The sequence below is a fragment of the Cnephaeus nilssonii genome (assembly GCF_951640355.1).
Source record: "Cnephaeus nilssonii genome assembly, chromosome: 6".
Classification (NCBI taxonomy): Eukaryota; Metazoa; Chordata; class Mammalia; order Chiroptera; family Vespertilionidae; genus Cnephaeus; species Cnephaeus nilssonii.
Genome location: NC_137077.1, coordinates 98,981,697 through 99,004,928, shown reverse-complemented (window position 1 = coordinate 99,004,928; position 23,232 = coordinate 98,981,697). Strand labels below are relative to the sequence as shown.

General features: G+C 41.6%; 1 long non-coding RNA gene across 1 annotated transcript in view; it reads right to left on the bottom strand.

Moving 5' to 3' along the window:
• Window positions 1-262: 262 nt before the first annotated feature.
• LOC307102258 overlaps window positions 263-23,232 on the bottom strand; it is a 54,674-nt gene continuing 31,704 nt past the window's right edge. The window contains exon 3 of the long non-coding RNA XR_013813725.1: window positions 263-342. This is a non-coding gene — a long non-coding RNA (uncharacterized lncRNA). The remainder of the gene's footprint in view (window positions 343-23,232) is intronic.

Below are 23,232 nucleotides of genomic sequence, written 5' to 3'. Positions count from 1 at the left end.
GAGAAGGTGTGCTCCATTTGAGGAAGAGTGGGGAATTTTATATGGCTAAAGCATACCAGGCCTATTTGGGGTGAGAGATGACATGAGACCAGAAAGGGAAGTTGGAGCCAGACTTATGAGAGGCCTTCTGAGCTGTCTAAGAATTTGGATTCTAAAGCAATGGGAAGGTTTTGAATGTTTTGAAGGAAGGAAGTGGGGAGTTTTTTAATGTTTTGAATAATTATACTTGAGTTTAGATAGATACCTTTGGTTATGGCCACATACATGATGTTTTGAAGCAGGAAGGCTGGAGGTATGATCCACATAAGATATAATGAGGGTTTGAACTGGTTCATACAGCACCTGTGGGGATGGAAATGACAGGATGAATTTGGGATATGTTTTAACTAGAGTCAGCAGGATTTGCCAAGCAAATATATAGAAGAGAGAAGAGTGAAACAAAGGAGTGGAAAGAGATACTTGGTCTTTCACTTGGGGACCTAGACAGATGGTAATGGAACATCCAAGTGGAAAAGTCCATGAGGCAGCTAGTTAGCTGGGTCTGCAGTGTTGGAGGGAAGACAGGATCAATGATTGAGATTTGAAAGTCATTAGCTCCTATGAGGGTGAAGCCAGAGAAGTGATAGGGTAGGAATTTGAACCCCAGCCTCTAGTTTACTTGCATAAATGTTTATTGAGCACCTGCTATGTTCCAGGGCCAGTGGTTTACAAGATGGCCCTGTGCTTCTGCAATGAGGAAGAATGAAGGGATCAGCACAGCTCATCTTCTGGCACCATGTCCAGACTTATTGCTGAAGCCTAGTCATATTTTTCATACAGCAAGTGTCTGATCCACTGATGGAATACACTCTCAACAATGGCTACAAAGTTGCCTTCTGAATAAGGTCATTGAGGGCAGATCTACTGTGGAGCCCAACCCAGCCCCACACAGACTGAGCTCAATTCTGTTGATTGCTCTTAAACCTGCACTGTCAATGGGTGATTTGGCTTTGTTGAGGAATGAAATGTAACATCAGTTTTATGTCAGAGTTAGGTATATTAGTTTAACACAATCATAGCAGTCCCTCCCATCAAAATCTGTTCCTGTTATTGTAAAATACAACATTAATTATCTGAATATAGAATTAAGTGAGATTTTTCTTTGCTTCTCCATAGTTCTCTGATTTTACAATTTTCTGCATTTTCCAAATGAGTGTGGTGTGTGTGTGTGTGTGTGTGTGTGTGTGTGTGTGTGTGTGTGTTTTACAGTAAAATGATGTTGAGCAGAATAAAAACAGTTTGAAAATGCTTTCCTAATGGGTGATGCAGAAGTTTCACTTGATGCATTTTCAGAAACCCCTGCATTTCTTTATGGATAACTTGTGCTCTACCAAAATGCCAGAGAATGATATGAAAAGTGAATAGGAAAACATAGTATTGGTTATATTTGACCATTGCTAATCAGTTGAGAGCTATAGCAATCTTTTTCTGTTTACTATATTTTCATTATCAAAGTAAGAGCTAGGTAAACAAAATCACTGCTAGTGAAGATATTTTAGTCTTTTTTTATATGGTTACATAGTTGTGATGATATTGTAGAATTTTTATCCTGCTTTTCTCACTTAACACTGTATGAATACCATGTTTCAAAAGTTGTCATATTTTAAGCCACCATATTATCTTCTATCAATCAAGTGGGTATACTAGACATTTATTTACATGTGGGTATACCAGACATTTATTTGATTGATTTTCTATTTTATAAACAATGCTGCAGTAAATATCTTCACACTTTCATTTGTTTCTGCATCCAAACTCTCAGATGTGACATTATTAAGACAAGTGATATGACAATGTGTAAGATTCTTGAAATGTGTACCATTGTCTTCCAAAAGAATTGTAGCCGTCTTGTCATCAGCAGTGAATTCTCATAGTTTTAAACTTCTGGTATTATGGGTATGGTATCTCATTGCTATTTACTAGCAGTTTAGCTGTGATGTTACCATTCAGACTTAGAGACCATTTACCACAGAGCAGTAGCCCATCGGTGAGTCTGTGGCTATGTTTGCAGTTAAAGAAGACATAGTGATGACCTTGCCATCCCCAGGGGCCCCCTCTGAGGTGACTGTACTTTGGTGACATCACGAGCTACAGGCTCAGCTTTGAAGGTCCACAGACTCAGAGACCCTGATTCAAATGAATCAAACCCACAGCAGACTGAAAAACAACTTTCCTCCTTCTTAGATGTCCTCGGTGTACAAATAGCTACAGGTTTCTTCCTCTTAAACAACAAAAAATATTTTTTAAACATTTTTACATCCCACTTCTCTTTTTTACACTTTCCCATCTCTTTTCTTCTCTGGATAGCCATACTCCCTGAAAGAATCATCTAGATTCTCCCCTGCTACCATTCACTCTTCAAGACTTTACAACCCAGTGGCCAAATCTAATGTATGCTTTCTGTCCTAATCTCGCTAGAGGACACTTGTCCCTGCAATTCTCTGCCCGCTTAGCCTGTGAAGATGTTACATAGTGGAAAGTGCAAAGGTTTTACTTTAAAACCTGACTCTGACCATATCATCTTGAGCAAATTTCTTAAATCTCTTCTCGTCTCTAAGGTTGATGCAGGATAGAGTGAGGCAGAAGAGCAATGTGGTGAAGAGCTCAGACTTTGGTGCCTTATCACCTGGGTTTGATTCACGTCCAGCCTGAGACCTTGAGCACATCATGCCTGTGGGCTTCAGTTCCATTGTGCATAAATATGGAATTTAATGAGCTACTGCGAAGGACTCGCCCTGCCTATTCACAGTCGGTGCTACTTAAGTGTCTGCTTTATGCCTACACCAGGAGATTCTGTAGTGGTAAATGCTAACAGTATCTGGCATAGTTTTTTGTCTTCTCCTGGTCTTCCACCCTTTCTGAGTCCCAGAGTTCTATTGTTGGCCACCTTCCCTTTCCACAGGTGACTTTGTCCAAATCCTGGGCTCTAACGATACTGGATAAGCTGATGATTCCTGAATCTCTTCCTCCTTTCTGATTCCTAAACCTCCCTGCTGAGCTCTCCCCAGGAATGTCCACTGGCACCTTTCTCCACCTCCATAGGTGCTCCATCTCTGTGTTCTGAATCCATGCTCATTCCAGAACATCGACATTATCTCCTGCATTCTCACTTCCTCCCTCCTCCACCCCACATCCTCCACCCCAGCCAGCTGGCATCCCCCCTGCAGATAGTCCTACAAATCTCAGAAATCTCTCTGTTTCTTCTCACCTCCACTGCTGATGTTTGCTCATCCTTCCATCACTTTTCCCTTGGATTATCTCAGTAGCCATCAGACCAGCCTCACCCCCGCCCCCTTAATCCTCCTTCTCATGGCTTATGGCTGAATTGTGTATACCTCCAAATTCATATGTTGAAATCTTAACCTCCAGTACCACAGAATGTGGAGATAGGGCCTTAAAGGCATGATTACGTTAAAATGAGGCTGGTAGGGTGGGGCCCTAATGCAATCTGAGTGGTATAGCTAAAAGTAGAGAAAGAGACACCAGGCACATTTGCATGGAAGGGTGACCATGTGGAGACACGGTGAGAAGGCAGCCATTGATAAACCAGAGAGAGGACTCAGGAGAAACCTAAACTGACACCACCTTGATCTTGGACTTCCAGCCTCCAGGCTGTGAGAAAATAAATGTCTGTTATTTAAGGCCTCCAGTCTGTGGTACTTTCTATGGCCGGCAGAGCAGACTGAGGGAGGGCTTTGCTCTAGGCTGCTTGTGGACTATGGCTTTCAGCTCCCTGAAGGTGCAGGCTGACTCTCCTTCAATGCTGTTCTTGCTACACGGCTCCCTCTTCACTGTTCAAGATCCTCACTCACCTTTCAAAATGAAATTTAAACATCACCTCCTCGGGGTTGAGTGACAAATGGCATCTGCTGTGTATGCCCTTATTATAGTCGTTGTTATTGATTTACGTGTTTGTCTCTCCCACTGTATCTTATGTTGTTTTATTCCTAGCACAATGTGGTCTCACAGACGGTATCCAATTTATTTTTATTGAGTGCATGAATAAATGAATGAAAGGCAGCCTCGGTCATGGTTATATATGACATTTTTAGAATGGTACCTTACATAATGTGTACTATTGTTTGTTAAGTAAATGAATAAAAACATACTGAACGTGCTGAATATCATTTTTTCTGCACTCATATCTTTTGAAGTCCTATGAAAGCTAAGAACATATGGCAAAATAAAACCCAGCTCCTTGAAGAGACTCTCCCATGCAATCAGCTCAAATTGCACTGATTCCTGACAACCGTAGTCATGGCTGAACTAGAATGGAAAACTTGACTCTCTTCCCTGTGTGCTTAACTCACTGGGTTCTGGCTATGTTATTCTCTGAGTTCACTGCTTCCTGTCTGCCCAAGCAAACACTCCCTCTTGGGACAGAATTCACATAGAAGCACACCCCGGCCAGTCCTCTTCTGTTCTTCAACACTTTGGTTATTCTCTTTGATTGCTGGTGGGGCAAGGAGGGCTGTGGGCACAGAGGGGAATGGGGTTAGGGCTTTGCAGCAGCCAGGAGCATCTGACACATGGCGAGAGTCTAGAGAAAGCACAAACGGTGGGAGAGGAGCGAGTCTGTTGACGAGAACCAAGTGTGGGCACAGAGTTGCAACTCAGTTCTACAAACGCTGACTGGGTGCTTGCATGGCTAGGTGCTTGGGGCACAAGGATGCTGAAGTCCTCAAATCAAGCCAGCTGCAAGTGTTGAAGGAAGAGATGGAGGAAAACAGAGAGAAGGAAGGAGGCGGGCAAGAGTGCAGCCAGGATGGAGGGTCTTGAAGCCCAAGAACAGAAGTGCTGATTAGGTACAGGAGGCAACCAAGGACATTACTAGAACTTATAATGGGGTTGGTATAATGGTAGCTGCAGATAAGATTTCTACCTTGTACCCCAGGTTGTACTAGAAGGCTTCTTAGAACCCCTCCACCTCTAAACACTTAATACTCTAAAATTGGCAGATTGTGAGGCCAACACATGGGCTCAGCAAACCCCATAACACCCTCTAAAGTCACTGCTGCCCCTGGAAGAAACAAAAGTGCCAACCAGCATTGGGATTTCATATCCTCCTGGTATAGCATCAGCCACAACAGTAACCATAGTGATAATGGCTGATATTTAGTGAGGACTTCTCTGTGCCAGATACCGTTCTGCTTTCAATGGATCATGTCACTTAATCTTCCAAACTGAGGATGACTCATATTCCCATGCTATTGAAGGAGAAATAGAGGCACACAGAGCTCCAGTAACTTGCCCAAAGTTACACAGATGGTACAATGGAATAGCACTTGTCATTTTCATTTTCAGCAGCTAAACTGACCTCCTGGATGGAAAGGTCCACCCCTCCCATTGGCCTGGACTCCACAAAAGGGTGAGCAAATTATAGCCCACAGGCCAAGTCCAATCTGCTGCCCATTTCTGTACCTGTACACCGGTGATTAAGAATATTTTAAACAGTTGGAAAAATCAAAAGAAAAGTAATCTATATATATAAAAGCCTAAACAACGGTTTGACTATTAGACTGTTCAACCAGTAGCTATGACGCGCACTGACCACCAGGGGGCAGATGCTCAATGCACAGGCATGGAAACATGGAACATACTGATGAATATCAGAGGGAAGGGAGGAGGGGGGAGGGCAGGAAGAGATTAACCAAAGATCTTATATACATACTAGAGGCCTGGTGCACAGATTCGTGCACTGTGGGGGTCCCTTGGCCTGGCTTGCGGGGACCAGGCCAAAACCGGCAGTCCAACATCCCCCGAGGGATCCCGGATTGCGAAAGGGCACAGGCCAGGCCAAGGGACCCATGCACCAGGCCTCCAGTATTTTATATGTAAAAATTATATGGCTCTGGACTGCTGGCTCAGTTGGTTGAAGTGTCAGCCTGTGCACCAAAATGTTGCAAGTTTGATCCCCAGTCAGGGGCATTGGGAGGCAACCAATTGATGTTTGTCTTTCACATTGATGTTTCTCTCTCCTTCTCTCTCTTCCTCTCTCGCTCTCTCCTTCCCCTCTCTCTAAAATCAATAACATATCCTTGGGTGAGGATTAAATATGTATAAATTATATGAAATTCAAAATTCAGTGTTTGTATATAAAATTTATTGAAAAACAGCCACACTAATTTGTTGACATATGGGTATGACAGCAAGGTCAGGAGTTGCAACAGAAACTGTTGAGCCCTCAGCCTAAAATATTTATTGTCTGGCCCTGTACAGAGAAAATTTGCCAGTTCCTGCTCCCGTGTCCAGACTGGGATCTAGTAGAGTCAGTTGTTCATCTCCTATGTCATTCCCTCTTCTCTAGGCAACACAACTCCTTAACCCCTCAAGGGCCCCATTGAAGAGACTTCAAACTACAAGAGAATAAAAGCACCCCCAAACCCCACATCCTCAGTCCCCAAAGTCCCTTTCTCAAATAAAGAGTAAATTAACTTAAGGGCCATTTTCACACTCTTTGGCAAGTTGGTGGTGACTCGGTTTGTGCATTCCCTTCCCCCAGTCATTTATTCATTCCACAAACATTGGTTAATCCCTGAGCCCTGGTGCTTTCTAGTGTGGGTGAGGGAGGGAGAACTGGACCCTCTGTCTCCACATAGTCAATAGGAACCTCTGGTTTTAGACCCTGACCAGAGTGGTCAGGCATAGACTTTGAAGCAGACAGACCAGGGTTAAGATCCTGGTTCTCCCTTTTCTGAGCTCTGACCATACACAAGACCCTGACCCACGGTGTCCTGCAAGAGATGCGGTGCTCTTACCTGCCTCCCATTCCTGTTAGGAATGGTCAATAAAATATCATTGCAAGGTCCTTTGCACGGGACAGGGCACGGAACCAACCCCAGAAAACTGCCTCAGCCGTCAGCACCCTCAGCATCACTACTGTTGCTGAAGAATCTACCCAGGCCACCTCGAGCAGAGAAAGCTGATGCAGGTTTAGAAAAAGTCTTCTCTTTTTAAAAAATATAATACCAGGAAGCACTGTACTATCTATCACTAAGCACCTTGGTATTTGTAACAATCTCAAGAGCCAAAATGATTTGAGTCAGGAGAAAAATGAGAATTTTCCTCTCACCAACATCCTCTGGGATTGTGAGAAAACACAGAGGAGAAAAAAGACGGCTCTTGGCAACAGGGGCTGACAGCACTGGGGAGAGGCAGGACCCTGGTCCAACGTCAGGTCTTAGGAATGCTGGGCCCAGCCCAGTCATCCTTTTAAAAGAAGAGAGAGAGAGAGAGAGAGAGAGAGAGAGAGAGAGAGAGAGAGACAGAATGTTCAGAAATAAAGGAAATTTTTAAAAGAAAAACACATTTTGTGTCAGTATGAGGCATTATAGTCAAGGGCTTAGCAGAGGCGGGGTTTGGGAAGCTGAGCTGTTTTTTAAATCTTATTTTAGCTTATAAATTACCAAAGCAGCAGAACTAAGGGGAAAATTAATATTTCCTCACGATGTGTGAGAGCTCAGAAAATTTGAAAAACTTGCAGTTCTTTACTACTGAGTGATATGTATTCAGTGCAAAAACAACAAAATACATTATTTTTTTTTACTTTTATATTTTACTAGAGGCCCGATGCATGGATTAGTGCACTGGTGGGGTCCCTTGGCCTGGACTGCAAGGATCAGGCCAAAACCGGCTCTCTGACATCCCCAAGGGGTCCTAGATTGCGAGAGGGAGCAGGCCAGGCCGAGGGACCCCACCAGTGCATGATAGGGGCTGGGGAGGGACCGTGGGAGGGCTCCAGGGTGTGTCTGCCGATGTTGCTCAGTCCCAATTGGCCAGACCCCAGCAGCAAGCTAAGCTACTGGTCAGAGCGTCTGCCCCCTGGTGGTCAGTGCATGTCATAGTGACTGGTTGAACAGTCGAACGAACGGTCAGACACTTAGCATATTAGGCTTTTATTATATAAGACTAGAGTCCCAGTGCACAAAAATTGGTGCAAGAGTAGGCTTTCCTTCCCCTGGCTGCTGGCACTGGCTTCCCTCCTGCACCTGGGACCCGGGCTTCCCTCCTCCAGGCTGCCGCAGGCACTTGGGACCCGGTCTGGCTTCCCTCCGGCCCCGGCTTTGTCAGGAAGGATGTCCAGAATGATGTCCGGAAGACATCTGGTCTAATTAGCATATTACACTTTTATTATTATAGATTGATTTGAGAGAGAGACAGAGTAACATCGATGTGAGAGAGAAACATCCATCAGTTGCCTCCCTGTATGCATCCTGACCAGGGATCAAACCCACAACCTAGGTATGTGCCATGACTGGGAATTGAACCTGCAACCATTTGGTATATGAGATGATGCTCCAACCAACTGAGCCACCTGTCCAGGGCTGATTTGATTTTTAAATTATTAACTAGAGTTAACAGGCTGAACACTGAAGGCTGGTCATTGTTTGCCTTTCTCTCTTGTGTAAAGTGAACTTGGAAATCATGTTTTTACCCAGTGTGGACAGTTAGGAGTGAAGACTAGGTACGTTAGAACCACAGGACCTGGATGTGAATCCTGGCTGTGCCATTACTAGCTGTGGGACTTTACTTTTCTGCCTCAGTTTTCTCATTTGTGAAATAGAGGTTTGTTTGCTTTTTATAATACCCACTTCACAAGGCTGTAGTGAAGATTAAATGAATTATATGTAAAGCACCAGAATAGTGACTGGCACTGTTTTGTGTGTGTACACTCCTTAATACATATGCATTTTCTTAAATAAAATTACATCAAACTGTTCATGGTATTTGGTAGCCTTTCTTTTAATGTGTAAATTATCATTTATATGATACCATATTGTCAGTATTTTAAGTTGTTCCTCATTTTTCACTATTATTGAAAAAATACTGCCATTTATGTTTATGCACTTGGACCTCTGGCAACTTGTCCAATTATTTGCTTAGAATTCATACCTAGAAACTGGAACCTATGTAAGGCTCTTTTTTTAAGGATTTGGATACATAATGCCAAATTGCTCTCCTAAAAGTTGTACTAATTTAAATTCCAGACAACACAGCATAAAAGTGCTTATTTCTGTAAATCCTTGCCATCTTGAATATGTTCATTCTATTCTATTTTTTCCCACCAGGTGAGTTTTATTGTTTTAATCTTTATTTATTTTTGTTACCAAAAGGGTTAAAAGTTTTGCTTATGTTTTTGGCCATTTTTATTTTTCTACTGTGAATTTGCTGTTTATATCCATGTTAACATATGGATTATTGTTTTCCTTATTGGTTTGCCAGAGCTCTTTATATGTTAAAGTTGTTAACTTTTATTTAAAGTTTATTATTTGCCTGTTAGTTTAGTTAAATACCAAAGCATATCAGACTATGTTTTTTCACCATTCAGAAGTTTTGCATGTATGTGTGAATGTGTGTATATTAAATACTCAAACCTAGCAATATTTTTATTATGACCTTTGTCCTGAGATTCATAGTTATAAAGATTTTTTCTACTGTTACCCCTCAAATTATAATAATTTTCTTTTTAATTTTCTACCAAAATATTTAAAACTTTGTTTACATTTTAAAATTGAATTTATGTCACACTCATTTTACAACTTGAATTTAAAAATATATGGTTTCTTCTTTAGGCTCAGTGATTCTAGAAATTTATAATTATCCAAGTTGGTCAATTTCTTTGAACATTAATGTTCTCCTCAAAAAAATTTTCCTGATTCTTAATGACCAATTAACTCACTAAGTTTTCCTAAGCCAAGTACAGGGAAGCATTTGACATTGTTTGGGATAAAGGCATGGTTTAATTAAGTCAATGACACTTTTATACCTTTAGAATGTTTCAGAATTTACTTTACATACTGTCCCAAAAAAATCAAAAACAAGTTCTATTACTTTTAAAATGAGTAATTAATTATCATGTTTTTCTGCTGAAACACTTGCATCTCCTAAGTTGCTTCTGATTCTCCATAAATCTCCTGCCAAGTTTATCAGTGTTATGCAAACTCCCACTTCCATTGCACAATATTGGCAAACTTTCACCTTGTTATTTTCTCTATTCAGAATAGTGCATATAAAGAATAGATCATAAGTGATCGGCCAGGCCACCCCATTTCCTTCAGTGTTCTGGGCTCTGCCCACGCTGGCATCCATAGCCAGTCTGTGCTGCCACTTGGCCGCCTTCCCCAGAGTGGACAGAAGGGGCAATGATGAGAGCCAACAGCCATCCACCATTCTGCTTCTGCTTTTGTCCTTAACAGAAATAAATCGTGCCATGAACAGCTGACACTGGCATGGACTCAGCTTCAAAGATGAGAGACATTACCCTAGGAGGGACAGCACCACGTTTATGAGTGAACAGTTAAGAAACTGTTTTTAAAGTTTCTGAGAGAATACCCAGAACCTGCTGAAAAATCCACAGTCATCCATCTCTATTGTTAGATTGCTCAGGGTTCTGCAAGACATTATCAGAAACATGAGACATTTTGAATGCTATTCAAGGATGTGAACTGAGGCCTCCCTCCTTCTTTCAGATGAATATTAGTAAAATTAGCAATAAGCAATATAAGAGAGCAGTGTCCCCCTCATTTCACAGCCAAGACTGAACTTTGAGTAAGAAATTTTAATTCTCTGGAAAGTACTGTGTTCTTAATTTGCTCTTTCCTTTCTGTGCTATTGGACACTTTCTGAAAACACATATTTTTTCCTGTTAAGAAAAGCAAGAAATAAGTGACAACATATTTTTAATGAGTCCAAGTTGCCCCAGTTTATATAAAAAGTACAAGATGTTGATGTAGTCCAATTTGTTTATTTTCTCCTTAGTCTCCATTGCCCTAGGAGCGGTATCGTTAAATATATTGCTACGACAAATGTCTGCTATTTTGCTGCCTATGGCTTCTTCTAAGATTTTTATGGCTTCCCATCTTATGTTTAAGTCCTTTATTCATTTTGAGTTTATTTTTGTGTATGGTGTAAGTTGTGGTCTAGTTTCATTTTTTTTGTGTGTGAGTATCTGTCCAGTTTTCCCAACACCATTTATTGAAGAGACTGTCTTGACTCCATTGTATGGTCTTGCCTCCTTTGTCAAATATTAATTGAGCATAATGGCTTGTGTAAATTTCTGGGTTTTCTGTTCTGTTTCACTGGTTTATATGTCTGTTCTTGTGCCAGTACCAGGCAGTTTTGAGAACAATGGCTTTGTAGTATAGCTTGATATCTGGTATTGTGATCCCTCCAACATTGTTCTTCTTTCTCAAGATTGCTGCAGCTCTTCGGGGTCTTTTTTATTGCAGATGGATTTTTGTAGAATTTGTTCTAGGTCTTTGAAGTATGCCATTGGTATTTTAATGGGGATTGCATTGAATTTATAGATTGCTTTGGGTAGTATTGACATTTTAATGATGTTGATTCTACCAATCCATGAACATGGTATATTCTTCCGTTTGTTCATGTCTTCCTCTATCTCTTTTTTTAGTGTTCTGAAATTTTCTGAGTACAGGTCCTTTATCTCCTTGGTTAAGTTTATTCCTAGGTATCTTAATTTTTTTGTTGCAATGGTAAATGAGATTGCTTTTTTAATTTCTCTTTCTGTGGGTTCATTATTGGTGTATAGAAAAGCCATAGACTTCTGGGTGTTAATTTTGTATCCTGCTACATTGCCGAATTCATTTATTTAGTCTAGTAGTTTTTGATGGAGTCTTTGGGGTTTTCTATGTACAATATCATGTCATCTGCAAATAAGGACAGTTTTACTTCTTCTTTTCCTATTTGGACGCCTTTTATTTCTTCTTCTTGTCTGATCACAATGGCTAGTACTTCCAGGAGAAAATAAACAAATGGGACTACATCAAAATACAAAGCTTCTGCACAGCAAAAGAAACCATCAGCAAAACAACAAGAAAGCCCACTGCATGGGAGAACATATTTTCCAATGTTATCTCCGATAAAGATTTAATCTCCAACATTTACAGGGAACTCATACAACTTAACAAAAGGAAGATAAACAATCCAATCAAAAAATGGGCAAAGGACCTAAAGAGACACTTTTCAAAAGAGGACATACAGAAAGCCAAGAGACATATGAAAACATGCTCAAAGTCACTAATCATCAGAGAGATGCAAATCAAAACAACAATGAGGTACCATCTCACACCTGTCAGAATGGCTATCATCAATAAATCAACAAACGACAAATGCTGGAGAGGATTCAGAGAAAAAGGAACCCTCCTTCACTGCTGGTGGGAATGCAGACTGGTGCAGCCACTGTGGAGAACAGTATGGCATTTCCTCAAAAAATTAAAAATGGAATTCCCATTTGACCCAGTAATACCACTTCTAGGAATATATCCCAAGAAAACAGAAACACCAATCAGAAAGGATATATGCACCCCTATGTTCATAGCAGCACAATTTAACATAGCTAAGATTTGGAAACAGCCTAAGTGCCCATCAGCATGAGTGGATTAGAAAACTGTGGTACATCTACACAATGGAATACTACGCTGCTATAAAAAAGAAGGAATTCTTACCATTTGCAACAGCATGGGTGGAACTGGAGAGCATTATGCTAAGTGAAATAAGCCAGTCAGTGAAAGAAAAATACCACATGATCTCACTCAGATCACAATGGCATGAAACTAGAAATCAACTACAATAAAACACTCAAAAACATTCAAACACATGCAGGCTAAATAGCATTCAATTAAACAATGAGTGGGTTACCAAAGAGATCAAAGAAGAAATAAAAAAACATCCTGGAAACAAATGAAAATGAACATACAACAAACCAAAATCTTTAGGACATAGTGAAAGCAGTCCTGAGAGGGAAGTTCATAGCACTACAGGCCTAAAAAAAAACAACAAGAAAAACTTTTCATAAGTTATCTAACCCTACAACTTAAAGAATTATAAAGAGAACAACAAGAAAAGCCCAGAGTAAGTAGAAGGAAGGAAATAATAAAGATAAGAGCAGAAATAAATGACATAGAGACTGAAAAAACAACAAAAAGATCAATAAAACCAAGAGCTGGTTCTTTGAAAAGATAAAAAATATTGATGGCCCTCTAGCTAGACTCATCAAGAAACAAAGAGAGGACCCAAATAAACAAAATCAGAAATGAAAGAAGTGAATAACAAATGACCTCACAGAAATACAAAGGATCATAAAAAAATACTATGAACAACTTTATTCCAACAAACTCAACAACATTGATGAAATGGACATATTCCTGAAAAATACAATCTTCCAAAACTGAATCAGAAAAAATCAGAAACCCTGAATAAGCCAATAACAACTGATGAAATAGAGCAGTAATCAAAAATCTCCTGGAAAAAAGCCCTGGTATGGACGGCTTCACATAGGAGTTTTACCAAACATTCAAAAGAGAACTAACACCTAACTTTCTCAAACTATTCCAAAAAATTCATTCAAGAGAAAAGAACACTTCCAAGATCTTTCTATGAGGACTGCACTACCCTAATTCCAAAACCAGATAAAAACACCACAAAGAAAGAATTACAGGCCAATTTCCGTGATGAACATAGATGCTAAAATCCTCAACAAAATATTAGCAAATCAGATCCAGCAATACATTAAATAGATCATACACCATGATCAAGTGGGATTTATTCTGGGGATACAAGGCTGGTACAATATTTGCAAATAAATAAATGTGATACATCACATAAACATATTGCAAGAAAATAATCACATGATGATATCAATTGATGCAGAAAAAGTATTCAACAAAATCCAACACCCATTTTTGATAAAAACTCTCAGCAAAGTTGCAATAGGGGGATCATACCTCAACATAATAAAAGCCATTTATGAGAAACATACAGCTAATGTTATACTCAATGGGCTAAAGCTAAAAACATTTTCCCTCAGAATATAAACAAGACAGGGTTGCCCATTTTCACCACTCTTGTTCAATATTGTACTGGAAGTCCTAGCCATAACCATCAGACAAGAAGAAAAATAAAAGACATTCAAATTGGAAAGGAGAAAGTAAAACTATCATTATTCACAAATGACAAGATATTGTACATAAAACACCCTAAAGACTCCATCAAAAAATTACTAGATTTAATAAATGAATTCAGCAATGTAGCAGTATACAAAATGAACACCCAGAAATCTATGGCATTTTTATACACCAATAGTGAACTCTCAGAAAGAGAAACTAAAAAAATAAAAAATAAATCCCATTTACCATTGCAATAGCAACAACAACAAAAAATAAGATACTTAGGAATAAACTTAACCCAGGAAGTAAAAGATCTGAACTTGGAAAACTACAGGACATTGAAAAAAGAGCTAGAGGAAAATATAAACAAGTGGAAGAATATACCATGTTCATGGATTGGTAGAATCAACATATTAAAATGTCCATTCTACCCAAAGTAATCTATAGATTTAATGCACTTCCTATTAAATTACCAATGGCATATTTCACAGATCTAGAACAAATACTCCAAAAATTTACATGGAACCAAAAAAGACCTGAATAGCTGCAGCAATCTTGAGAAAGAAGAAAAAAGTTGGAGGATTCATAATACCAGATATCAAGTTATACTATAAAGCCACTGTAATCAAAACAGTTTGCTACTGGCACAAGAACAGGCATATGGATCAGTGGAGCAGAACAGAGAACCCAGAAATTAACCCAAGCCATTACGCTCAATTAACATTTGACAAAGGAGGCAAGAGCATACAGTAGAGTAAGGACAGTCTCTTCAATAAATGATTTTGGGAATCATGCAAAAAAATGAAACTAGACCACTAACTCACACCATACACAAGAAGAAACTCAAAATAGATAAAAGACTTAAATGTGAGACATGAAACCATAAAAATCTTCGAAGAACCCATAGGCAGCAAAATCTGACACCTCTCATCCTATATAATAAAAGCCTAATATGCAAATTGTCCACTTGACTGGGAATTTGATGGGGGGCGAGGAGGGCTAGCCAGCCAACTGCCTGTGGCCCCTCCCCATGACCAGCCCCACCTCCAACCCTCCTCCCCCCTCCCCCGTATTGAGGGCGGGGCCATCTGACCAAGTGTCTGTGGCCCCTCCCCCCAGCCGGCCCTGCCTTTGATCAGCCCCCACACCCAAATTGGGGGGGGGGGGCATCTGATCAACTGCCTGCAGTCCCTCCCTTCAGCCTGCCCGCCCCCAATATCCCCCCATCAGAGGAGGGGCCAGCCAGCCAACCTCCCATGTCCGCTCCCTCTGGCTGGCCCAGCCTGATCACCCTGATTGGTGCTGGCCGGCCAGACCCCACCCATGCATGAATTTGTGCACCAGGCCTCTAATAGTAATATATTTACCGATACATTTCGCAAAGGAAACCAATGAGAAAATAAACAAATGGGACTACATCAAAATAGAAAGCTTCAGCACAGCAAAAGAAACCATCAACAAAATGAAAAGAGAGCCCACTGCATGGGAGAACATATTTGCCAATGATACATCTAATAAGGGGTTAATTTCCAAAATATACAGGGAACTAATACCACTTAAAAAAGGAAGACCAACAACCCAATTTAAAAAAATAGGCAAAGAACCTAAATGAAATAAAGAAGGCCAAGAAAAAGTGCTCATTCACTAATCATCAGAGATGCAAATTAAAATGACAATGAGATATCACCTCACCTCTGTCAGAATGGCTATCATCAATAAATCAAATGACAAATGCTGGTGAGGATATGGAGAAATGGGAACCTTAGTACACTGCTGGTGGGAATGCAGACTGGTGCAACCACTGTGGAAAACAGTATGGGGTTTCCTCAAAAAATTAAATATGAAATTGTCATTTGACCCAGTGATCCCACTTCTAAGAATATCCTAAGAAACCCAAAACACCAATCAGAGAAAAATGTATGCACCCCTATGTTCACAGCAGCATAATTTATATAACTAAGATCAGGAAATGGCCCAAGTGCCCATCAGTAGATGAGTGCATAAAAAAGCTGTGGTACATTTACACCAGGTAAATGTACAGCTGTAAAAAAGAAATAACTCTTGCCATTTTCAAGAGCATGGATAGACCTGGAGAGTATTTTTCTAAGCTAAACAAGCCAGTTAGAGAAAGACAAGTGTCACATAATCTCACTCATATGTGGAATCTAATAAACAAAACAAACTATTGAACAAAATACATCTAGAGACATGGAAGCATGGAACAGTCTGTTGAACCACAGAGGGAAGGTAGGGGAGGGTGGTGGGAGGGGAAGAGATCAACCAAAGAACTTGTATGCATGTATGCATAACCCATGGACACAGACACTAGGGTGAAGGCCTGGGGTGGAGGGTGAGAGTGGCTAGATGAGCTCAATGAGAGGAAAAAAGGCACAGATGTAATACTTTCAACAATAAAGATTAAAACAAAAAAAAATAACACAAAACTTAGCACTCTTTACACCTATGGATAAGGACAACGGCGGGGCGGGGGAGGTAAGGGCATGGGGGGGTGGGAACCGGGTGGTGGGGAGATATGGGGGGGAAAAAGGAGAAACAATTGTAATAATCTGAACAATAAAGATTTATTAAAAAAACAAACACAAAAAAAACTTAGCACTCTTTTTACCATCCCACCTCTATTCTGTATTTATTTGTTTAACAAATATTCATTACTGCTGGTTGATAAATAATGTAAAAAACCCTGAGAAGAGAACTTTAAAACATGTCCATACCTTCTGTCCTCACATAACTTTTCTACTTAACTATGTTTAATCTAGGGCAATGCCTTCATGGTCTCTATCTTCTTTTGTTTTTTGTATTTTGTATTTCTTTTGTTTCAATTAAATTTATTGGGGTGACATGGGTTACTAGGATTATCTAGATCTCAAGTGTACAATTCTATGATACATCTTCTGTATATTGTATTGTGTGCCTACCACCCAAGATCAAATTTTCTTCCGTCACCAAATATTTGACCCCCTCTGCCCTTCCTCTGGTAACTATCATTCTGCTGCTTGTGTCTATGAGGGGTTTTTTTTTCATTCGTTGTTTCAGTTTTATATCCCACATCTGAGTGAAAACATAGGCTTTTAACTTTTTCTGTCTGACTTGTTTTGTTTAGCATAATATTCGCAAGATCCATTTATGTTGTTGAAATATATTTCTGAATATCCCTGTTGTAAAAATGAAGCTGGATACTGTGATTTGTAAACTATTAAGTTGTATACTAATGTATCATCAATAAACTCTATCAGTTAGAATACAAGTAACAGAGAGCTTTACTAAAAATGGCTTAAACCATTAGGGATTTTGTTAGGTCAAGTAACCAACAGTGCTAGAGGTAATGCTCACTTGAGGCAAAGCTTGATTCAGTAGCTCAACAATGTCACCAAGAATCCAATTTCTTTCTTGTTCTTCACTTTGCCCTTTTCAGTGTCACATTCTAAAGCTTACTCCCCTTAAGGTTTCCTCTGGCTTCCAGCAGCTACTTCCTCATTCTAGTCCGGAAGAGAAGAGGCAGCATCCCTGCCCAACCTTTCCAAGGAAAATCTGAAGATTCATTCCGATTGGGCCTCCTTGCGTCACATACCCACTCTGCAAGCAATGTCTGTGTCCAGAGGAATAAAAAGCACGGACAGGCTTAGCCTAGATCACATGCTCCACCCTTGAAGATGGGAGTGAAATCAGCCTCCCTGGAACCTCAACCCCTAGTAGAAAGTGGTTGGCTGTTGCATAGAGGATGAGGATGGAGGGTAATGGATGATGAATATGAAACCAACAAACTGTCCCCCGATTAGCTGAATCTGAAGCAAGAGTCAACCAATAACATGATCCCAGATGAACTTCTAAAAAGTCTCAATTTTTGGAAAAATTAGAGACATCAACAGACATTCTATGATATTGATAAAGGTTATAGATATATAAACAGGGTTCTGACGAGTAAGATAATTAACAAAGTCATTGATATAATCCATTATGTTACTCTAAATAATGGGCATATAGTTTAAGTGAATTTTGACATTTATAAAATTATTAGAAAAAAAATAAGGGTCTGCCCATGTGGTGATAGATACTTTCAAGGATTTAAAAAAATTTTTTCCCATTGAAATCAGGTATGATGGTTTCTCATTTCTTTAAAGAGCTAAAATGCCTTTCTCCTCTGAATAATTTATCTGGAGAAAGCTGGGCCACCCCTCAGCCAGCTTAATAGAGGGAGACACCAAAGGAAAAGAGTCCAAATCCTTAAAAGTTTGGAAAGAAAAAAACTATTCACTGAAGGTATCTCAAAGGCCCTAAAGAAAGCCTTACACAGAACAGCACATAGAAGTTTGTAACAATCCTGTACTCAACCAGCCCCCATTGCATGGGCTTGAGACAAATGGGCTTCCTCACCTTGTATGCCTCATGCCTCTGAAGTGTATCCACAGCCAGGAGATGTCCCCAAAGGAATTATAAAGAACACCATCCACAGGTAGGAGCTTACAGCCACTATATTCACCGCATATTTGAAATATTTGAGAGACCTTAAGAAAGTAGAGGAGCTTAATGAACAGAGCCAGCAATGGCATAATAATTTATTGAGCTTGGAACATGTCAACTCTCTGCAAATGGACTGAGATGCTGTCTCTCAGGACAAAAATTAGGATTTCATGGAAGGTCCAAAAGAGGACCCAAGTTTCAAAATGGAAATAAAACAGCCTGTCACTGCTGGAGAGAACAGGCCATTGGGATTTTGGTGCCAACTATCAAGGTTACTGTGCTCCTGACACCAAGTCAGGGTGCAAACGTTGGTCAGTGGTTTTCACACTTTGCTCCGCAGACCCTTGGCTGATCCTTGCAGCCTCCTGCCAAGCCTTGTGAGACAGTGGTAAAATAGATATATGGAGTCTGCACTCCTGCTTCAACCGAAGTGCTTCACTTTATTTTACTTCTCAAATTTCTGAATAAGATTTCATTTGAAGACTTAATTTTTCAAGATGGTAGCCAAAGGGTGTGTCTTTACTTCCCCTCTGAAGGGCAAAGTGAATTAAGGGAGTCACCCTGACCAGCTCCAGTGGGTATCAGCTGTCCTGTCTGCTGCCATTGGCAATAGGACAGGAGAGATAACTTAAGCTAGATGATCATGGAGAAGGGACCAGCTACCTCCTCCTTCATCCTCCCCAGGCTAAGCACCCAGTGGAGAGGGGTGCTAAGGGGGCCTTGCTCACTGCAGAGGGGAGGGAGGGGCTTCATCTCCTCCAAGAGGCTTTTATTCTGAAGAGCACCTCATTGCCTTCCTCTCTCCTCCCAATACTCCCTGTTTCCTTTTAAGTTCTCTCTTTCCCTTTAGCTTTTCTTAAATTGCAGTAAAATATATATAACAAAATTTCCATTTTAACCGTTTAAAATATTTGAATTTTGTTCATCGTGGTAAAATACATAAAAAAATTACTATCTTAATCATTTTAATGTGTACAGTTCAGTGGCATTAAGTACATTCACAGTGATGTGCAACAATCACCACCATCCATGAACACTAACTCCCCATTCCTCCTTCCACCCCAACCCCTGGAAACCACCATTCTACTTTCTGTCTCTATAAATTTGACCACTCTAGATATGCTATATAAGTGGAATCATATAGTATTTGACTTTTTGCATCTGGCTTAGTTCACTTAGCATATGTTTTCAAGGCTCATCCTTGTTGTAGGATGTGTCAGATTTCCTTCCTTTTTAAGGCTGAATAGTATTCCATTGTATGTGTGCATCACATTTCGTTTATTCATTCATCATCAATGGACATTTGGGTGGTTTCTACCTTTTGTCTGTTGTGAATAATAAACATTGGTATGCAAATATAGGGGTGGACAAAAGTGGGTTTACAGTTCTAAGTACATGAAACACAGAGTTTATTCTTGTATTATTATTTATTAACTAGAGGCCCGGTGCACAAAATTCATGCATGGGGGGGTCCCTCAGCCCAGCCTGCACTCTCTCCAATTTGGGACCCCTCGGGGGATGTCTGACTGCCGGTTTAGGCCCGATCCCACAGTCAGACATCCCTCTCACAATCCAGGACCACTGGCTCCTAACCGCTTGCCTGCCTGCTTGATCGCCCCTAACCACTCTGCCTGCCTGCCTGATCACCCCTAACCACCTTCGCCTGCCGGCCTGATCGCCCCTAACCACCTTCGCCTGATGGCCTGATCGCCCCCAACTGCTCTCCCCTGCTGGCCTGATCGCCCCTAACCGCCTCTGCCTTGGCCCCGCCACCATGGCTTTGTCCGGAAGGACGTCTGGAAGGTCTCTGGAAGGTCTCCTGGTCTAATTAACATATTACTCTTTTATTTGTATAGATGTTATCATTTAATAAAAATTGTCTGTAAATTATGCTTACACTGGAAGTGAACCACTTATGAATTTTATTTTAATCATCACTATTGGTGTATCCTTGTAGGTGTAAAATTTGGCTTCCACACTGTCAGCATTTCTTGGGGGCCAGACTTCAGAGACTTCATAGATAGTTCTGAGGTCTTTGGCCTTGCCCTGAAGTTACTGGCTGCCCAAGTTATCATTTGAGGTGGTGAATTTTTCTACATTGTCTTGGTCTTTTTCTGGATCATTTTTATTCAGTTCCTCATTTGGCCTGTGATAATGGCCACATCTTGTTGGCTTTATAGCTTTCGTGGGTTTTCTTGAAGGGGTAGGAATTTTTGGAAAGGCTCCTTTCCTTGACCTCCCTTAAAGACATCTTTTCACCCCCATGGATGTCTTTAGTACCTGGAAGGACAACAGAGTGAGTGCAGAAGGACATTGGTTTGTGGGGAAATGGCTGGGATGAAAGTGAATAAAGTCTTCATGAGAAAAAGTATGGGTAGAGGATGAAATCTGCCAGGCAAGACCAGGGAGTCTTGGGGATATGCCACTAAAGAAGAGGAGGAGAAGTTTGGGTGTGGTCCTTTCATCCTGGACACTAGTCCTGGCTTAACAGGGCTTCTTCCTCTTTTTCCTTCTTTTGGTGAATGGGGTTGGTTGTTACATAACTGTGCTAGGAGTTTGTGGTTTCCTGGTCATCTTCACCATGTCAAAATTTCTCAGGGTCCTACTCCAGGCCTACTGAACATATGCTTTTCTCTAGAACAATGAGGGGCCACACCCCCTAGGCTTTAATTAATCAGGAAGCCTCTCCTCCAGCTAATGGTAGCTCTGGGAGAGAAATTTAGACATCATAAAGCACCATCCTGACACTTCCATGGGGAGGGGTGAGGTCAAGATGCTTTGGTAAGAGAAAGGGGGCATGTCTTTAGCACTCCTAAGCCTTCTCAAACTTATTGACCCCATGTTCAATTCCAATGGGTCACATGGTAGGGAGATGATGCTTCTCCAAACATTTCCCTAGGCCACCCATTTCAGTGGTTCATTGTTCTTTCTCATCCTTCACCATTAGCTAGTTTTCATAAGATTTACCTAAAATCTTTTCAAGGTAATGTGACTGTCTCTGTGGAGATGTGAATCATCCTGCTTCCCTAGTACAGGATGCTCTTATGCACCTTGAAAACCATTCAATTCTTGGCTACTACCAGAGAAATTTTCCATCTCAACCCCTTTTTCCACTGTCCATGTGGCTCTCCCCAGCATTCTGTTTTCAAGGTTGAAATCATTGCCTGTAGGCTGTCTTTAATGAACAGAGTTGCTTAACTGGTTATCTTAGCTTTGTTTAAAATCTTGGGGGTGATCATAGTAAGTATAGTATCTAGATTTGGGGTTTAACAATATAAGGTGAATGAGGCAGGAATTTAAATTCCCAAAGTTGGGCTTCCTATTTGTATACTGAAAACTGCACCTCCCCCCGCCCCACCTCCTCAGGGAACTCGGGTAGTCAGACCCTTGGTCTGAGGATTGCAAACTCAGATTCATAGAGGACAGGAGACCCAGGCCCTGTCAAAGTATGGATCAGAGGGAGGGCTAAAGGATCCTATGGAATCCATCTCAGCCCCTGCCACCAGGCTTTGGAATTGCTGGGCTTGGTACCCGATGTGACGTACACTGACTTCCTGCAGAGGACTCAGGGCAGTGAGGCCTTGATCTGAGGAGTCCAGCCTTGGGTCAACAGAGGGAGGATCCCAGGACCTGCCAGGGCTCAAGGTGAGGAACATGAGGGAGGATGGAAGGACCCTGGACCCTAGAAAAGAATCATCCCACCCAGGGCAGGATGACAACAACAGGCGATTTCTTCATCCGGGTCTCAGAGACTCGGTGGCTTTGGTATAGGGAGTGGGACCTCAGATACGCAGAGGACAGGCCCAAGTCCTGCCAGAGCCAAGGTGAGGACCCCGAAGAAATACTGAAGGGACTCTGGACACCACAACAGAGGAGACCCCACCAAGGCCCTCCCCCAGTGTAAGCCCTGGGAGTCCCCAGGGCAGGATGACGACAACAGGCAATTTCTGCATCCGGGCCTCAGAGACTCAGGGGGCTTTGGTATAGGGAGCGGGACCTCAGATACGCAGAGAACCAACCCAAGTCCTGCCAGAGTCAACATTAGGATGTAGCGACCTGGATCGCATAACAGAGGGGACCCCACAGAAGCCCACCCTTGCTGTCAGCCCTGGGAGTCCCCAGGGCAGGATGACCACATGCAGTGTTTCCTGACTTCCACAAATGGGTCTGAGAGATCCTGGGAACACGGTATCAGGAAAAGGGCCTCTGGTCCACAGAGGGGAGGGCTCAGGTCTTGCTGGAGTCAACCACCGAAGCAGCGGGCCACCCAGGCTGGAGGCTAACGATCTTGCCACGCCTGCCTCGCCCCACCCCCCCACCTGGCATTCAGTTGAGCCTTCGGTCATTTTGAACGTTACAGACCTTGGCTCTTTATATATATATATACTAGAGGACCTTTGCATGAAGATTCGTGCAAGAATAGGCCTTCCTTCACCTGGCTTTGCTCCCGGCTTGCAAGTCCTCACTCCTGGGCCACTCACGAGCCTGCAAGTCCTTGCTCCCAGCCACCTGGGAGCCTGCAAGTCTTCTCTCCCTGCCAGAGCGTCGCTCCTGTAGCTCCCTCCACCCTCCGCCCTGCCCCTCATAGCTGGCATCTCGCCCCGCCTGGCCACTCTGCACCTACGTATGCAAATTAACCCTCCATCTTTGTTGGGTTAATTTGCATACTCACTCCTGATTGGCTGTGGGTGTTGCAGAGGTATGGTCAATTTGCATATCTCTCTTTTATTAGTGTAGGCTAGAGGCTCAGTGCACGAAATTCATGCATGGGGGCCCTCAGCCCAGCCTGCACCCTCTCCAATCCGGGACC